Consider the following 18,379-nt stretch of genomic DNA (forward strand, 5'->3'; position numbering starts at 1 on the left):
CAAAAGTCACCTATTAAGACTTGCGTATTGTGCTTGGTTCTGTCAAAATAGCTTACAGGGTGGAGACAGTTCATATGGAGAGAAATTCTGGATGGGGTCAGCCTGGTTTGCAATCATCACATTGGCTCATGGAATACACATCTTGAAAGATTGTCCTCCTCACAGTTGAGTTCAAATGTGAGAAGAAACAGAGATTTCCAGAAAATACCTAATAAAGGATAAGGAAATGGATGCAGGCAAGGATAGTCTCCTTGACACATTGAGAACACTATGTGGGAATCTGGATGAACCTTTGCCACACCTCTGACCATCTAGGTCAATGTCTATTCAACACACCCCTGTCCCACCAGCCTGCTCTCTCTCAAGTAAATAAATAAATATTTAATAATAATAATAATAATAGATTTATAGAGTGAGCACCATATTATATTACTTCATTCAACCAAAACATAATCGCATTTCCTAGATTTAGAGATCAGGCTTTAAAAATAGTCCAGAAGATAATTAGGTATGCCTTTATTTTTCAATCTTTCCACCTCATTCTCAGTCTTTCATGCCCAGTGCTCCCCCTTTGAAAAAAAATTTCCATCCTGGTGAGTTGGGGCAATATTGTGCCCAAGTTAACGGTCATACGAAGACCTGAGACAAATGGATTTGCTAAATCGCATGCTAGTTTCTGGCAAAACTTGGACTCAAATCAATGGTCAGCATAGTGAGCAAGAGAGATGGAGGCAAAAAAAAACCTTGGAAATAAGGCTGTTCTCAGAGTTAAACAGTAAAATGCATACAAAAATACACACATGGGATGCCTGGGTAGCTCAGTGGTTGAGCGTCTGCCTTTGGCCCAGGGCATGATCCTGGAGTCCCAGGATCGAGTCCCACATCAGACTCTCTGCATGAAGCCTGCTTCTCTCTCTGCCTATATCTCTGCCTCTCTCTCTCTGTGTCTCTCATGAATAAATAAATAAAATCTAAAAAAAAAAAATGCACGCAAACTAGTAAAACAGAATGGATATAATTAGCCAGTTATGGAAGGAAGCCAAGAAACCATCCATCTATATATAAAATAAAAGTGTGTGAAAGCATCTCAAACTTCAGCCCCACTGATCTAGGGCTACAGTAAAGAGGAGGAGGTACATGTGATTATAAGTGAGAAAGCAAAAAACTAAATGGCTGCATTTTGCCTGTTTGGACGAAGGCTATGTGAATGAAGGAGTTGGTTGGCAAAAAAAGGCAGTAAAAAGAACCAGAGGGTCATAGAAGCCCTCTGGATGGCATGTTCCATCAACATGGAAGCATCTAAAGAAGACGCCATCTTGGCATTGGCACTGTTGGCCAGAGCATTACGGTTTCCTTGATGAGACAATCTCTACTATGAACAACAATGCCTCAAGCCATTGGCAGTAACATTCTAAGATCAATTAAGAGATTTTTTCTGATTTCTGTGGACATCAAGCAACCCTGAGATCATCTGGCTCCTCATGACGGAGCTGCCTCAATGCTTTCCGGTCTATTTGCCAGTTATATTTATTATTTTAAATTACTATAATTGTACCTGATACTGTGAGTTGGTTCTACGTTAAGCACGCCAACAAAATCACTTTTAGGAACTTGACAGGCCTTAGAGCATGATCTCTTCTTCAGGGTAAGCCCCGCTTATGGAGTGCACCTGGGCACGCAGTCCTGTTACCTAGCAACAGCTCAGCCTGCACTCTGCTCTTCCTGAACTGTAGCTGAACCAGCCCCGTGCAATTTTGACTTGACCATATATAAAGTCAAGATCAGGATGTTCTAATAATATTACAGCCTTTAGTGATCTGACAAAACAATTGCCATACGGTAAGCCAGAAACAGCCTGCAGAATAAAGGGATGGAAAGAACCTAAACGGTTTTAACAGGCCGCGTGTTGATTTTCAATTGTATCTGGGACCCCGCCACAGACAGCTTCATCAAAGATAACCAAGTAGTTGACAGAGTAATGTTTTCCAGGTTTTTTCACACCTTATCCAATTGCAGTAATTGTTAGGTGATAAAGACAGTGACAGCTCATTACAAAATTCAGCTTCTAGAAGCTGAAAGGTTAGGTGGCACCTCTCACCTGCTGGGTGATAGGTTAGCCTCCTACCCCTGTCCCTTCTCTACTACCCCCCGCCCCCAATTCTGTCTGGAATCTGGTGCACTCAAGGCATTAGATTTCACACAGAGCCTTTTGAAGTGAAAATAAAGCCAGAAGGCTCTACCACAGAACCTCAGGAATAGGTAAAACTGTACAGAGAAGGCAGGGAGGAAGGGAAGAAAGAATATGGTCTCAAAACTTGAGAGCATTATCCCCAGTCTCTACAAGGTTTTTGATCAGTGTGTGTGCGTGTAGGTGTCTGTCTGTCTCCCTGGGTACCTAGGGAAGGGTTTGTATACTCTTGTGCCCTCACACCAGCTTGTCACACGCGTATAATCCTACGTCCACAGACGTTAACTACTTGGGGCTTTTTTTAGCAACTTTATTGAGACATAATTGGCATACAATAAACTACACATATTCAAAGTGTGAGTTCTGATAATGTGGACATACATAAACACCTGTAAAACCATCACCACGATCAAGGTAACAAACATATCCATGATTCCCAAAACTTTTCTCGTGCTCCTTCATAATCCCACCTTCCGTCCTTTCCAACTCCCATCCCATCCCCAGGAAACCACCAGTCTGCTTTCTACCATTATACATTAGCTTTCAATTCCTAGACACTAAAAAAATGAAACAGACACTATGCACCTTTTTTTTTTTTTTCGGGCTTCATCCATGTTGTGGTGTGAATCAAGAGTTCATTCCTTTCCACTGTTGCTGAGTAGTGTTCCTTGTATGACTGGACCACAGTGTGTTTATCCATTCACTTGTTGATAGTTACTGGGGTTCTTCCCAGTTTGGAGCGATTAGAAATAAAGTTCAATGATCATTTGGACAAAAGTTTTTGTATGGACATGTGCTTTCTTTTCTTTTGGGTAAATTCCTAGGACGGATGAGTACATCAGATGGTAGATGTATGCCTCACTTTCTAAGAAACTGGCGAACTGTTGTGGTTGTACTATTTTATGTGTCCATCAGTAGTACGTGAGCATTCCAGTTCCTCCACTTCCCTGCCAGCACTAGGTTTGGTTGGATTTGTCTATTAATTTTAGCCATCCAAACAGGCACACAGTGATATTTTCCCATGCTTTATTGAGCATCTTTTCATGTGCATATTCAACATCTGTTAAGTCTTCTTTAATAAAAGGACTATTTATGTTTTGTCCATTCTTTTATTGGGTTGTTTTCTCATTATTAGTGTTGAGAGTTTCTTATCTATTCTGGATACAATTACTTTGTCAGATGTATGTACTTTGAATGTTTTTTTCCAATTTCTGGCTTGTCTTTTCATTCTGACAACATGATTTTTGGAAGAGTAGACATTTTTAATTTTAGTGAAGTCGTATTTATTAATTTTTTTATAGATCATGCTTTTCAGTGTGATAGCTAAAAAAATCTTTGCCTAATCCAAGGTCACAAACATTTTCTCCTATATTTTCTTCTAAAAGTTTTAGTTTTAGGTTTTACATTTACCTCTGACCCATTTTGAGTTAGTATTTACATGATGGAAGGTGTTAGATTGAAGTTCATTATTTTATATATGGATATCCAATTGCGCCAATGCCATTTGTTGGAAGGAACATGTTTTCCCACTAAATATTATTTGCACCTTTGTAAAAAAATCAGTTGTCCGACATCATTTTTGTTCCCTTGATCTGTCTTTCCTTAAGACAATACCACACTGTCTTGATTCATGTAGCTTTCTAGTAAGTCTTGAAGTCGAGTCTTGAAATTTTAGTCTTCTTTTATAAGAGTTCTTTTCTTTCTTTAATTTCGTTTTGTTTTGCCTTTGCTATTCTAGGCCCTTTGTGTTTCCATATAAGTTTAGAATCAATTTGCCAATTTCTACAAAAAAGCTTACTGAGATATTGATCAGGATAATGCTGAATCTATAAATCAATCTGAGGAGAACTGACATCTTACCAATATTGAGTGTTCTGATCTATGAAAATATTCTATCTCCTCACTTATTTAGATCTTCTTTAATTTCACTCTGCAATGTTTTGTGGTTTTCAGTGCATAGAGAACTATAAACATTTCTCAGCCACAAATCATCAAGGAGGATGACCAAAGTCTTCAAGAATAACAACCTAAAGGCACCAGAGGCCTAAGTTCCCATATTGTTTGGCAATATAGTGCAAGGAATATAAAGAAGGAAGAGTAGTACCTATTTCCTAGAATTTCAAGTATTAATTGAGAGAGCACAGTATGCAGTTTAATATAGCATAGGCTACGGTTCACACTGCCTGGGTTCAAATCCCAGCTCTACCACTTACAGCTGAGCAATCTTAGGGAATTCACAATCCCTCTAGAATTCAGCTTTTTGATCAGCAAATGTAGAAAGTACTACTGCCTTCTTCATAAAGATCTTCATAAGAATCAAATGAGTTTGTTAAACACTTAGAAATATTCTTATCATGTGATAAGCAACAAATGAATGTTAGCAATGAGTATTGGTTTTATCATTAATAGCACTAACACAGCATCTGCAACTGATAAAGAGTAGATTGAAGTATTAGCTTATATAACAAATGAGGCTACTTGGTTTAACACCCTCACATATGCATCTCATCTGATTTGACTATCACAGGCCGACCTGAATTTGCTGGAAGGTGTGTTCTTAATGATCTGACCCTGATACTGAACCCAACTCCCCATTCTACCCTTTGGATGTCATATTTGAGAGTATGTATCAGACACACCCATGCAGGATCTCAAGATGATAGGCAAATTTCCCACAACTAACTTTACTATTGGCTTTCTTAATTTCTCTTCTACCCATTTTGAGATCTAAAAGTCTGGAAGAGGTTATATGAATCACTATCTCTTATCACTCCCAAAATCCTTAGAAAGCTCACCCCCTCATAAAGATGCATCTACTCAACCTCTGGCTCTTGCTGTAGGGCAAAGATGTGTCCAGGTTGCATATAGACTGTTTTTATGGTGTGATATGATTTCCAAACCCAGGAAGGCCCCGTGCACCTCTCATCATCTCCCAGCACTACCTTCCACCCTTGGACACATACACACACACACACACACACAATCTTCCTTCAAGCTTGCTGACACAAGTTGAGCAATTAGAGCAATTAGAGACCCATTTCTTCACTTGATAACTTTGTTCCCTACAAAGCTGGAAATTAGTTTTGAAGAAAAAATAATCATGGTCTTATTCATGTATGTAGGTGACAATATGAAGTAATAGAAAGAGCGCTGGACCAGAAGACTCAAAGTTTGTGTTCTAATCCTAGCGGCCCTTCTTCCTCCTCTGTAACCTAAGATTCTACTTCAGCTCCCTGCTATATTGTAAGGGGATGGTGGCATTTGAACCATTCATTCACCCAGCAAATCTTGCCACTGCCAGGTGTTGTTTTTAGCATAGAAGACAAAGCAGTGAGCAAAACAAAATCCCTGCTCCCATAGAGTTCATATGCAAGTCAGAGATACAGATAATAAGCAGTAAACACATATGTAATCGATCGTCAAGGAGTGGTGAATTGAAAGAATCAAAATACAGCAGAGTAAAGAGACAAGAATGAAAAGGAATGCTAGTTTAAGTAGCGGTAAAGGAAGTTCTTTCCGAAGCAATGGACAGTTCAGTAGAAGCCTAAAGAAAGTGAGTGATGTGACATGATGCTAACTGGCAGCAGAACATTCCAGAATGGGGAGTGGTAAGTGTGAAGGTCATTTTCCTTGGCACATTTGAGGAAAATAAAGAAGCCCATATGGTAGCAGTAAAGGGTTAGCTGGAAAGCAGTCTAGGAGCCAAAACATATGGGGCATCGGAGGCCAGCATAATGACTTTGGAGTGTGTGTGTTCTAAGTGACACGGGAAACCACTGCAGGGTTTTGAGTAGGGGATTCACAAGGTCTCACTTATTTTAGAACGCTCACTTAGGCTGATGTGCTCAGGACAGACTGTTGAATGGCCAGAGGGGAAGCAGGAATAGCCAAAAAGAGTTGCTGCTCCCCTAAGGAGAGAGATATTCATGGCTGAGACTAAAGTGGGTGAGGTGAAAGATGTAAGAAACAAATGTTTGGAACATAATATTAAACAGTTAGATACAGGGTAAGAGTTTCATGCCACAGAATAAAAAAAGAGTAAAGGCTAACTCCAATATTTTGGCCTGTACAAGAAGAGGATGCCATTACCTGAGATACAGAAGCCTTGAGAAGATGGTTTCGAGGGGGGAAACCCAACAGCTTGTTTGGGATATGTTAAGGTGCGGTTGTCCATTAGCTGTGCCAGTGAGAGGTGGAGTAAGCAGTTGTGTACACAGGGCTGGACAGTCAGGGCTAAAGAAAACATATTTGGAGTCATGAGTGTCTGCATGGTAATGGAATTTATGGCACCAGGTAAGGTCACCTGGGTGGGGACTCTTGCTAGAAAAGAGAAGAATTGCAACAAGAAAAGGAGGATCCAAACAAAAGATTCCAATTTATTAGTGAATTAAATGAGATGAGCACCTAGAACAGTATGTTGGGGTCCTTTCGGCTGCAGGCCAAGTACCAGAAACCTCAAGTAAAATTAACTTGAACAGTAAGAACATTTATTGTGTAACATAATTCTGGAAGAAGAGTAGTTTTGAATTTGGTTAGTTCATTGGCTGAAAGATGTCATCAAGGACCTAGACTCCTTCATCTTTGGACTCTGCTATTCTCATAACAACAAGATAGCTGCTGCAGCTCCGGATGTCACACCCTCTCACAGTGTCCAGAGGTGGGATAAAGGGAACAACATTTATCATCTTTTTGTAAGAAGAAACTTTACCAGTAGCCTCCTTGCAGAATTCCTTTTTCAACTAAACCAGAATGGGCCACAAACCCATGCCTAAACTAATCTTAGCAGGGAGGTATACACCTGTGCCTGCCATAGCATCACAGAATTTTGCAGGGGGCGGGGGGAAGAAACCTTGAAAGACCATGTATTCTCAATATCAAATCCTCATGACTTTGTGCATTAGAGAAGGTTCCAGTGAGAAATACAGGACCTATTCGAATTATTCCAATGTAATAGGAACCCAGAGGATTTGATGCCAGCACCAGCTAGGAGTGAGGGCAGAACATGGCAAAACCACTACCATGGGTAGTAAGCAGTCCAGGCTGGTGTGAAAGAGGCCTCCCTCACCACACCCAACAGGAGCTGAGATCTTTCAGCCAGCCAGCCCACGGCGACTTTGCGGGATGAGGGATGTTAGCCAACAGATGCTCTGACCTCCCCTCCTTTCTCCCTCCAACTAGAAAATAGAGATGAGACTCAGGCACAAAGCAGAAAAGAGTGGAGAAGGGTCTGGAAGAACAAATAGAAGCTATCTTAACTGCCCCATGGGGAAGCTCAGCTACTCCAAGGCCACTCATTTCATCTTGGGACAACTGACTTCTGGAAAGATCTCAGTCAACCCAGGGGAGATCTATACAGAACAGACCTAATTCCTCATTCTCATGACAACAGCTCACACACCTCACAACCAGGTATTAGGGCAAAAGTCCTTAAAATGAGTTCAGTCCTTGACCCCAGTGTCCACTGGAAATGGAGGGTTAGTGTCTCCATGTATCTTTTCCTCAGCACAGTGGTTCTCAACCAGGGGGAGTTTTGCCCCTGGGAGACATCGGCGAGGTCTGGAGATATGTCTCATTATCACAACTTCGGGGAGGAGGTGCTCCTGGCATCCAGTGGGTGGAGGCAGGGATGCTACTGAACATCCCACAGGGTACAGGGCAGCACCCACCACAAAGAATGGTGTGGCTCCACATGTTAGTAATGCCACAGATGGGAAACTCAGCAAGTGCAAGACCCTCCTCAGGAGCCACGGCCCAAAGTTCCCCCAAGTACCTTGGGTTGAAATCTCTGGCTTCAGGGTGAGCTAATCAAAAACAGCACCAGGGCTCTTTGAGGGCAGGGAGGGAAGGAGTTAGTGGGAGCAGAGTTGCAGGGGGGAGGTGGGTGGAGAGAAGAGAGGCTCTGTGCTCGCAGGGGAACGGCTCTTGTTGATCTCCCCTCAGTCTAATGGCTAACGTGGGGGGGAGCAGAGTGCCCTCGAGCCACGGTGGACTCAAGCCAGCTGCAGGGCTGCGTGCGAGCCATATCACACCCCAACACCCGCTCTTCTCAGGCAAGCATGTAAACAAGAGGGCCAGCCACAAGAACATAAGAAAGAAATAAAAGTTGTTTGGTCTGCCGTCAGGAACAGATTGTTGGAATATTCTAACCCCAGTCCAAAAGGAACAACCAACAATAACAATTAGGAGACCACGTCCGACGTTTAAATAGACGAAGCCTGCATTTTCCTTGTGCCAGGACCATTTCCAAGGGCACCAGCCGCTGGCCCCGCCCTGTGCTCTTACCATGGGCCCATGAGGCCTCCTCTCTGTGCAAACACCCACCATAGGACCGAAACATGTACAAATGTCAACTGTAACCACGAATCTGGAGCAGGTGAACCTGGCCTTCTGCTGAAGATCAGCAGGTAGGAGTAGTTTGATAGACATTTGCTCTCATCCCTCTGTTCATCTTTCACTTGCCATTTATAGATGAATTGAAAATATTGTATTTTAAGTGAGTCTTCCAGATAACTGAAGTTACCCTATATAAGAATAGCCCAACTGATGGAATATTCGGGGGCAAAAAAGCTTTCTAAACGGTATGCTGATTATTCTTTCTTTGCTTCAATAAACAAAGTATACTGACACTAATTCTACCTATTAAAGTGACTCAGGACAATTGCTATAATGTAATAAGAAGAAAATAAGATGTCCTCAGACCTTGGGTCACTTTGTGCGGGCATTAAATGAACCCAGATCATGCTCTTTTTCCCTTGGGTTCTCACGCAAACTCCCATAGCTTCTCTTTATCCTCCCTTTGTGTGGCTGTCAGCTGTTACTCTTTAGTATAGCACCAGGCCTGTTCACCCATAATCTTTGCCTTCTAGCAACTGCTGGTGAGTGCTAACACAGTGGTCCTCAATTTTTTTGCAGCATACTGAAACCTCCTGGGAGGTTAAAAAATTATCTATGTCTAGGTCTCATCTCCAAAGTTGTGATTTCATTAGCTAGTCTGGGGTCTGGCATGGGCACAGGGATAGTTTAAAACTCTCCCAGGCGAGTCTGTTGTGCAAAACCAAAGCTGAGAAACCCTGGAATAGGAATATTCTTTCCTATTAGAATTAGGCATAAAATATGAGTTATGACCTGAGAGATTTCCCTATGAATAAGCTTTAGTATATGAACCTTTCAGGCATGTAATTTGGGACTCTTTGGCTCTCATGTTCTCATTCTTAGCTGTGCTCCAATGAAGTGATTTAAGGAGGGAGAATGGCAGGATGTATCGGTGGTTAGTACCCAGCATCTAGCACTCAACTGCAAAGGATCACACCTTGACTCTGCCATTTACTGTGTGACCTTGGGCAAGTGGCTTAATCTTCTGTGACTTGACTTGATCAATAAAGTGTTGGAAGGATTAAATGGGTTAGTGCACAAAGAGGACAGAGACTAGTGCCTGGCACTAGAGCCTGACACAACCCCAGAGACTGGCAATGGTAGGAAGCTATCACCAGCCCAGGCTGGAAGAGGCAGGGGAAGTAACAGGTAGTGTTACCAGAATCTGGTGAAAGCCAGGGCTGTGGTAGAGACACAGAGCCAAAGATGAACCAAAGAAGCAGGGAGCGAACAGGGAAGAAATACCCCAACCTCTCTCTACTTCCAACTCTCTACTTCCTCTGATCTCCTGTCGCTGCTTTCCATCAGCTGAGCCCTCAGGAGAAGCCAGGGACTGGCAGGAGAGCAGCCCTCTGGGGCAGGGTCAACACCCCAGGACACAGAGCGAAGTAGAAAAGGAAGGACAATGGATTGGAGTAGGCAGGAGAATAATCAGCACAGTTAGCTGTTATTATTGTATGCGGGGCGCCTGGGGGGCTCGGGTGGTTAGGCATGTGCCTTCCACTCAGATCATGATTTTAGGATCCTGGATGGAGCCCCGCTGCAGGCTCCCTGCTTAGTGGGGAGTCTGCTTCTCCTTCTCCCTCCGCCCCTTCCCCAGCTTTCTCTCTCTCCCTCAAATAAATCAATAAATAAAATCTTTTTTTAAAAAAAGCTAAGTATTGTATGAGTTGGGAAATCAGCAGAGAGAGTCCTTGCTGTCTAGAGCATCAGCTATAGAATCTGGAGAATTGCCCCTTATGCCTCACTCATCCTGAAAAAAAAAAGGTACTCTCATCACAGGCCGCCCCAAACCAGGGGTGGTTCAACGTGGCTCTGGGCAAAAATCCAATCAGAACAAATGTCCTGAGCTCATTGGGGATTTCAGGGCTTGGAGAGCCCCTCATCCTACAGACTGGCCAGCACTCCCCTCTGAACCTTTACCTCACTTGCTCTCCTCAGCTTCCTTCCCACCCCAGCCTGAGTGTATCAGACACAGCTCCGGAGTTCACTTCCTCTGCTCCCTGAAACACATTCCTGAGCCTGATTTGCAGCTGGCTTTGGAATTTCTCCCTCCACCCCTTCCCTGCCCCCAAACACCTCCTCTTTCCTCTCACTCATGAATGTTGACCTTTTGTCCATAAAGACTTCAGTCTTCTAACCTCCCACTACCTCCTCAAGTGGCCACTCTCGGCTGTGTTTGCATTTGCCCTACAAAACTGTCCTTGGAGTCTCACTACCTGTCAAGTGCTGAGTGATGTAAGTGGAAGCAGAAGCCCCTATCTTCCAGCAATTTCCATTCTAAGTGTAAGGGGTAAGAGGCACTGCTCCAGGTGACCCGTGGCTTTCCCTGCAGACATCTATACCGTGTGACATTTTCCTCTCTGTGTTTTGTCATGGCACCATATTGCAAATGAAACTGATGAACTTGGGGCACCTGGGTGGCTCAGTTGGTTGAGCGTCTGCCTTAGGCTCAGGTCATGATCCCAGGGGCGTGGCATGGAGCCCTGATTCGGGCACCCTGCTCAGCGGGGAGTCTGTTTCTCCCTCTCCCTCTGCTTGCTGTTCCCCCTGCATTTGCTCTCTCTTTTTCTCTGTGTCAAATAAATAAATAAAATATTTTTAAAATGATTAGCTTTTAGATTCATCCCCGGATGCCTTGGCAACTTTTTCATACTGTACTGATACACTGGGAGCCCTGCTGTGACCCTATCTTCATTCACATCAAGATTTTTCCAGATCCTATGACTAAATGTTCCTTTGCCAGAGCTAATTGAACTATTCATCCTTATTACTCCATCACGTGCATTCCAAATTCCTTTGGATTCAAACTTTCCATCACATACACGTTGTATGCTACCATAACAGCTATCCTCCTTCACAAGCCTGGCAGATGCTACTATAGGACTCTCCTGAGGAAAGAGAGAAGAGACCCTTCCTGCACCCCTCTCAGGACTCAGGAGCCCTTAAGCAAAAGCATCATAATGAGGTTCCAGGGCCCCCAGAAAGAGCTTGAAGAGATTGAAGTTAAGAAGCGGGGATCCCTGGGTGGCGCAGCAGTTTGGAGCCTGCCTTTGGCCCAGGGCGCGATCCTGGCGACCCGGGATCAAATCCCACATCGGGCTCCCGGTGCATGGAACCTGCTTCTCCCTCTGCCTGTGTCTCTGCCTCTCTCTCTCTCTCTCTGTGACTATCATAAATAAATAATAAAAAAAATTAAGAAGCGATACCTGCTCGGGTCTGAGTTCACAAGATTTGAACCACTGACTTGGGTTCAGATCAGGCAAAAGAAGCCACAGAAATACTAGCACTCTCTGAACACACAGGTCTTAGGGATTTAATACATCCCTGCCCTCAAGGAGCTTATACTTTATTTTTTTTAATTTATTTTTGTTAAGGTCTGTACTTTCTTTTTTCTTTTCTTTTCTTTTTTTTTATATAATGGACACACAATGGTATGTAAGTTTCAGGTATACAACTTAGTGATTTGATAAGTTTAGACCTGCTGCTGTGTTCACCACAAGTGTGGCTACTATCTGTCCCATTACATCACTGAGGGGCGCTGGGGGACTCAGTCAGTTGAAGGTCTGCCTTCAGCTTGGGTCAAGATCCAAGGGTCCTGGGATGCAGGCCTGTGTTGTGCCAAGCAGGGAGGCTGACTTTCCCTCTCCTTTTTCTCCTCCCTGCTGCTCATGCTCTTTCTCTCTGTCAGATAAAATCTAAAAGCTAAAAAAAAAAACACAAACAAAAAAAAGTGAAATCAATAAAATCTTTAAAACAAAAAACATTGACTGTATTCCTTACCAAGAAGCTTGCATTTTAGATAAGGAGGGAGGATGTAGTTTGTGCATGCATGTGCAAATGCACCCTCCTATCCCTAATGATGCAGGCTAACAGAGGATGAATGTCAATTAAGTAGTACATAAATAATAATAATTGAGATGCATTTTAAAAATCTGTAATGCAGGCATTTCCCTTAATCAAGATTCATTATCTACCCAGGTAATTTCCATTTCAATTGGTATTGGTGGGATTTTTACAATATTTCTTAATCTGCCTCTATTTCCATATGCATAAATTTGGCGGCTGAAAAATTTCTCCCACTTCCACATCCAATGTACTGTCTGACATTTTGAATTCATGACACATCCACAAATTCACTAATGATTTATCCATCCATATCTAAAGACATGTCTTGAGATGATGTTTTCAGATTTAAATACTTTTAAAGTAGAAATTATCTAAAAATAACACCCTCCTTGAGGAGGTTGAAGTGTATGGTTTACATCTTCAGTTCTCACTTTCTTCAGGATGGGCACTATACCAAAGCCAATGCCTCCAAGAACACCCCCTACCCTCCCGCCCCAACCTGAAACATACATTTGTCCACGTGTGTCACTAACAAAGCAAAGGCAAAGTCCAAGACTGAGTAATGAGTGATTTTGAAGAACGTCTCAGCTTTTGGCTCACAGTGGTAGACGTTATTACAAATAAATCATTAGTCTGTCACACTGACACTTGCTCTGTTTGCTTTGATGCTCTATCCATATCTCTATCATAGCACTTCTCAAAGAGGCTGTGCTTGCTTGCTGCCTCCGCACACGGAGGCCTCATCTCACTAGACTGTGCACTCCTGGAAAACAGACAGCGGGTCTTATTTAGCTTGGCATTTCCAACACAAAGCATAGTGATTTGTGGGCAGCAAGCCAAGGGAAATGGGGATGGATGACTTGATTAAATAACTGATTAACAGAAAGTGAGAAATCATAAGCATTAATACTCCCGGAGAGCAGGAATGGGCCAACGAGTCATAGGAAGCATTGTCTATGGGGTCAATCACCTTCTCTGGCAAAAATCACACCCCAGAGTGTAGCCCCATTTGCATCGAAGGTCAATGACTGAGCTGGTGATTGGGGTGTCCTTTCATGGTCTGGGGAAGGATCTTAGGGGCAAGGCCTTCATCACCATTTGGAACAACGTGGCACAGACTCTCCCAGATGATAGGGCAGCCTAGACTAGGACCAGCTTGCTTAGCCCCTATATCAGGTCCCTTCTTAGTAAAATCCTTTATCATTACTCCCATAAAACTGGAAGACCAGGTTACGTGCAAACGAGGGTACATTAAAAAATTTCCTAACAAATAGTTACTCTAATCCTAACCTACTTCTCAGGTTTGACATAGAAAGACATGAAGAATTTAGTCTCAAAAGGACATTTGGATTTTGCTTGGAACCCATTTTAAGAAAATTATCAAAGGCAGCAAGGCCTGTAGTATTTTGTGATTTAATTGAAGGCTGTGGCTAAATCCCATCATTAGAAAGGGAGAAAAGCACATTTGGATATTGAAGTGTCACCAATGTTGCCAGCCTCCTCTCTTGGTTCAACCTGGCAAAATGCTAATGAAGAAGGAACCCATCCAGCATGAGCAGTCAGAGCACTTCAGCATCCCTGCCCCGCACACAGCACTTCTCCCTAATCAGACATCGGGATCACACATCCACGAAGACCAAGTTGTCTAGATAGACAGCAATATTTCGGGGAACAACCCCGTATTGAACTCTGTGCTAAGAACTACTCACAGGTGTTCAATAGGTCATGGGGTGTGATTCTCCTCCAGTAGTATGAACAATGCCTAGAGTCATTTGAGCCTTGACAACATTTACTCAAAACTTCAAATAAATGAAATCATACTGAGTCACTGGTAGGCGGACTCTGCCAGCAGGACAAGGGTAGAGCACTCTGGGTGACACCAGTTGGCGACTATGTTAAAAGCAGCCCAAGTAAACAGATACAGATAAGCAAGCACGGCCATGGGGTATTCACTCCATGGCTTTGGTGGCACTGTGTGACACATGTCACAATTCAGGTTGCCCTTGCTCCAAGCAAATTGAACCTTTAGTATACTTGTTTTAGAGAAACTAAAGAGGGATTATTCATTTGTAAACTCTTTTTTTTCATGTACCTGGTCTTAAAGAGACCTCCTGTACTAAGTTATAATAATTTTTTTTTAATTTCAATGAAAATACACATTTTCAAGAACATACCTATCATAAAGCACACTCATAAGATAGGTAATCGATGGCTATGCAATTTACAATATCATAATCTTGGACACTCCTTACAATAAAACTTCACCTTGTCTGTCTCGAAGAAAACTGCTTCTATGACTGAGTGAAATGAGACAACAATTGAACAAAAGGGATGTCTTTTCTTTATACCACAACACAAAGCCAACAGTCCCTCTGATGATCGGTTACTAACAAAGACTAGAAAACAAGGCGTACTGTGTGGCAGCTCTATTCATTCACCAGGCCCCAGTGCTGTGGGAGTCAGCGTTTTGGCATGAACAGGCCAATGGTTTCAGGGTCAAGGAAAAAGCAATTAATCAAACCAAGGGGAAGAGGAATGAAAATCAAGCAGACAGTTACAAAGACCAGATAAGAACAACAATCCAATATCTGTATGGATAAACAAGGCTTCCCTTTGCACACTGCAGAGTGTGCAATCAAGTGTGAATCGGGGAAAGCCAGAAATGGTGCTCTCAACCGCAGTTCCCGCAGGCATGGTCTTTTCCCTCCCTAACTTGGAGACCCCCCCTCTGCAGCCTCATTTCTTGGGCTCTGCCCCTGAGTCGCCCACCTCCAGGGTCTGTGGAGGCCAAGGCCAGTGCAAGGATCAGAGTAACCTGGGGAGACAGAGGAATGAGGAAACACACTTTCTGCCATTGGTGAAAAATGGGACTTACCCAGTCAACCATCTTGAAAGTAAATTCCTCGGGCGATGATGTTCTCCTCCTTTCTGTCCTGTGCTCACACCTCGTACCTTAATTTGAAACATTGCAATGAAAGACGGAGTAAAAGGCAAATCTAGATCAATTTGCATTCAATTGTGCACGTAGCAAAAAAATATGAAAAATAGGAGATGATCATTTTGTTTTAAATTTCAAAAGCAATCAAATGTTCTGTCAAGTGCTGCGTGTTGCTAGGACCCCTTATACCAGCCTCACCTTCCTTCTGCTGGGCTTTGGTAGAAGTGAAGAGTCACAGCTTATGACCAGTGAAGAAAGACTTGAGGGTGGACAGAGTGACTAGATCTGGCTTGTGTCATGCACAAAACGAGCAATCCGTGAATGGTGGAGATCCTTTGTCTTCAGCTCCCAGAGAGAAGGGTAAACTGAGTCCTGGGCTCAGGGCCAGTGGAAGGAAACAGAGGCAGACAGTCTCCTGATCTGGCGTGCCTGTTTTCACCGGACCATCCTTTGATATGACAGCTGCCTTCTGTGGTGGGGCCACCTAAGAAGCACGGGGGGAAATATCTCAATCTGAGAACCAGACCCAGACGGAAATATGCTTTCAGGGAAGGGATGTGTCTTGCTGCTCATTGTGGTTTTACAATACACGAACCTAGTTTATATAGCAGCAGCAAAAATGTGGCTCTGTATAATATTGTCATACTTAAGCTATGTGCATGTTTATCATTCCCTTACCAACAAACAGCTGGAGAAAATGGCTAAATGGGATGGGAGGAGGGAAGGGAGATGGAGGGGGAATCAAAACACCAGAATGGACAGCCTACAACCTTCTTGATAATGAAGCTCTAGGTACAGTCATATGTCATTGGTTCAAACTGTCATGACTCCTCCTTTTTTCTTCCAAACACAGAAATAAGGGTGGACATAAACCAGCACTGTGAAAACAAAGCAGATGAAGCTCAAGACTGTCTTTACCTTGATTTCTTGAAGTTCTGTTTTTGGCCTCTCTCCACATGGGGTCTTTGTTTTCTCTTTGCAGGTGCAAACTTGTAACTGCTTAGATTGCATCTACTGACTCTTCTCTTGGGGGGACTTGCCCCCCAAGAAGTGCAAGAGCTCAGATCGCACCTGCTAACTATTAAGATCCAGATCCAGCTTTGCTACCAAATCCCTCTGCAACCTGGGACAGGCCCACACTGCCTGAGCAGGTCTTTCTGCCCTGCCAAAGGCTGCTAAAGCAGGCAAAAGGGTTCAGTGGAGGTTTTGGGACTCTGAAAATTATGTCAAGCAAGAGCACTAGTCCATTGGTGTTTCTCAATAACTTATCTTTGCTCCTACCACCACCCCCTCGGCTGGGGATGATGTTTCCTCCCCGCTACCTACACACACCCCCTTCCCCTCTCTTCCTTAAGTCTTTTTTCTACAACACTCAGCTAAGGTATTGCCTCCTCCAAGAACCCTTCCCTGAAATCCTCAAGCAATCCTCTCTTACTGACTTCCCTCTTTGGATTCCTCAGTATCTCTTCCAGTTTGCCTGTTCAACTAAACCGAAAACCCTTTGGAAGCAGGAGCAATGTTTTTTCCAACTTTGTATCTCCCAAACTAGTCACCATGGTAGGTGCTCAGCTAATGAAGAGACAAATAACATTCATATACATCCGTAGCCACTTCACTAAACTGATGATACCTGCAAGATCAAGGTTTAAATTCCTATGTTAGTCCAAGAGCTGACCATTGGACACTGGGCCCAATCCAGGTGTCTTACAAAATACATACAACACCCAAGAGGGAAAAGAGCAATAGAAGGATCACTGTAACCTCGGTTTACTATTGGAAAGTCTATGTGTTTGGTCACACTCATAGTGTGTCAGTAGCAACCCTTTTGGATGAATGGTAAGATACCTGTTCATGTCATATATATGGTATATACTGGTATAAATATTATATGCTATTATAAAGCTCCATACTGCACTAAATTCCACTGGATCCCCTAAATTGAGAGCACCAAAGACCACACAGGCCTCAGGTTATACTCCTCTACTTCTAGGAGTCTGGCAGTAAGTCCTGGTATTACTCAGGAATATTTGGGGGGGGGGAAGGGTCTCCAAATCTGTTTATTTCACTACCTGAGTTTAACCAGAATATTCAGTAGAGAAACACTACCTTTTTGGTTAAGAGGGACAACAGGATACAGAGATGCTGAGAGGGCCCGAGGCATTCTAGGTTATTCACAGTTAGCAGACACCAGTCTCTATCTACCTCCCACAAAACGAATCCTGAGGGTAACCGCAGGAAGGGTGAACCAACCCTTCTCCACCACCTTGTTAGTCAGATTACTTAACCTCATTGAGTCTTGAGGACCCTTTGAGCTCATGAATGCAGACGTGACACTGTTGCTATTCAGGATAAAGTTAAGTGCCCAAGGGTTTCCTGGCTTCGCCTCTGCGTCTCTGAAGACTCAACTGTGGTCAAGAGTGTTCCACAGTTGTCCTAAGGGTGTCTGCTGTTTATTTTGGGTAGGTAAGTGCTGCCTTCATTCCTGGAAGCATAGGAAATGCTGGGGCTGCTGGGGATCACCTGGAACTCTTTAAATTAGAACAGTGTGAAGATATGTTGGAAGCCCTGGCACATTAAAGTGGGGGAGGAGGAGAAGCACCATAGTCTGCTCTGGATCTGGTGATAGAGGAATTAGAGCTCCCCGAAAGAGCAGTTAATAATCACTTTCCGTGTTGTAACCTAAGAGTAATGAACGTTGTAGCTTTGCTTGTTAATTGAAGTAGACAGAAGGCTAGAAAAGCCTCATGGTACGCCCCTGACATCAGGGGAGTATTTCCTCTTTGCTTATCAATAAGAGAGTGTCCGTTCATATCGTTATGGCTTATCCTAGGTTTAAAGCAGAGAAGTAGACAATATTCCTAGGAAAATCCTTGGGGATTAAATCTCCAGTCATTTATCGTGAACATGATTTCAGTGCTACATCTGGCACAAACCAATTAATGAGTGATCCATTTTGCCATCAAAATCTGAATATATCGCTGGGAATAAAAACAGACCAGAACAGGGGTATCCGAGTAGCTCAGTCTGCCTTG

The 18,379-nt window shown here is 43.3% G+C and overlaps 1 protein-coding gene and 1 long non-coding RNA gene across 2 annotated transcripts in view; one reads left to right on the top strand and one right to left on the bottom strand.

The window, feature by feature from the left end:
- LOC144306695 (uncharacterized) overlaps window positions 1-1,672 on the bottom strand; it is a 45,932-nt gene extending 44,260 nt beyond the window's left edge. The window contains exon 1 of the long non-coding RNA XR_013373808.1: window positions 1,556-1,672. This is a non-coding gene — a long non-coding RNA (uncharacterized LOC144306695). The remainder of the gene's footprint in view (window positions 1-1,555) is intronic.
- The window catches only part of NEDD9 (neural precursor cell expressed, developmentally down-regulated 9), a 182,939-nt gene that overhangs the window by 76,890 nt on the left and 87,670 nt on the right, over window positions 1-18,379 (top strand). The window lies entirely within an intron of this gene.

The sequence above is a fragment of the Canis aureus genome, chromosome 37 (assembly GCF_053574225.1).
Source record: "Canis aureus isolate CA01 chromosome 37, VMU_Caureus_v.1.0, whole genome shotgun sequence".
NCBI classification, from domain to species: Eukaryota; Metazoa; Chordata; class Mammalia; order Carnivora; family Canidae; genus Canis; species Canis aureus.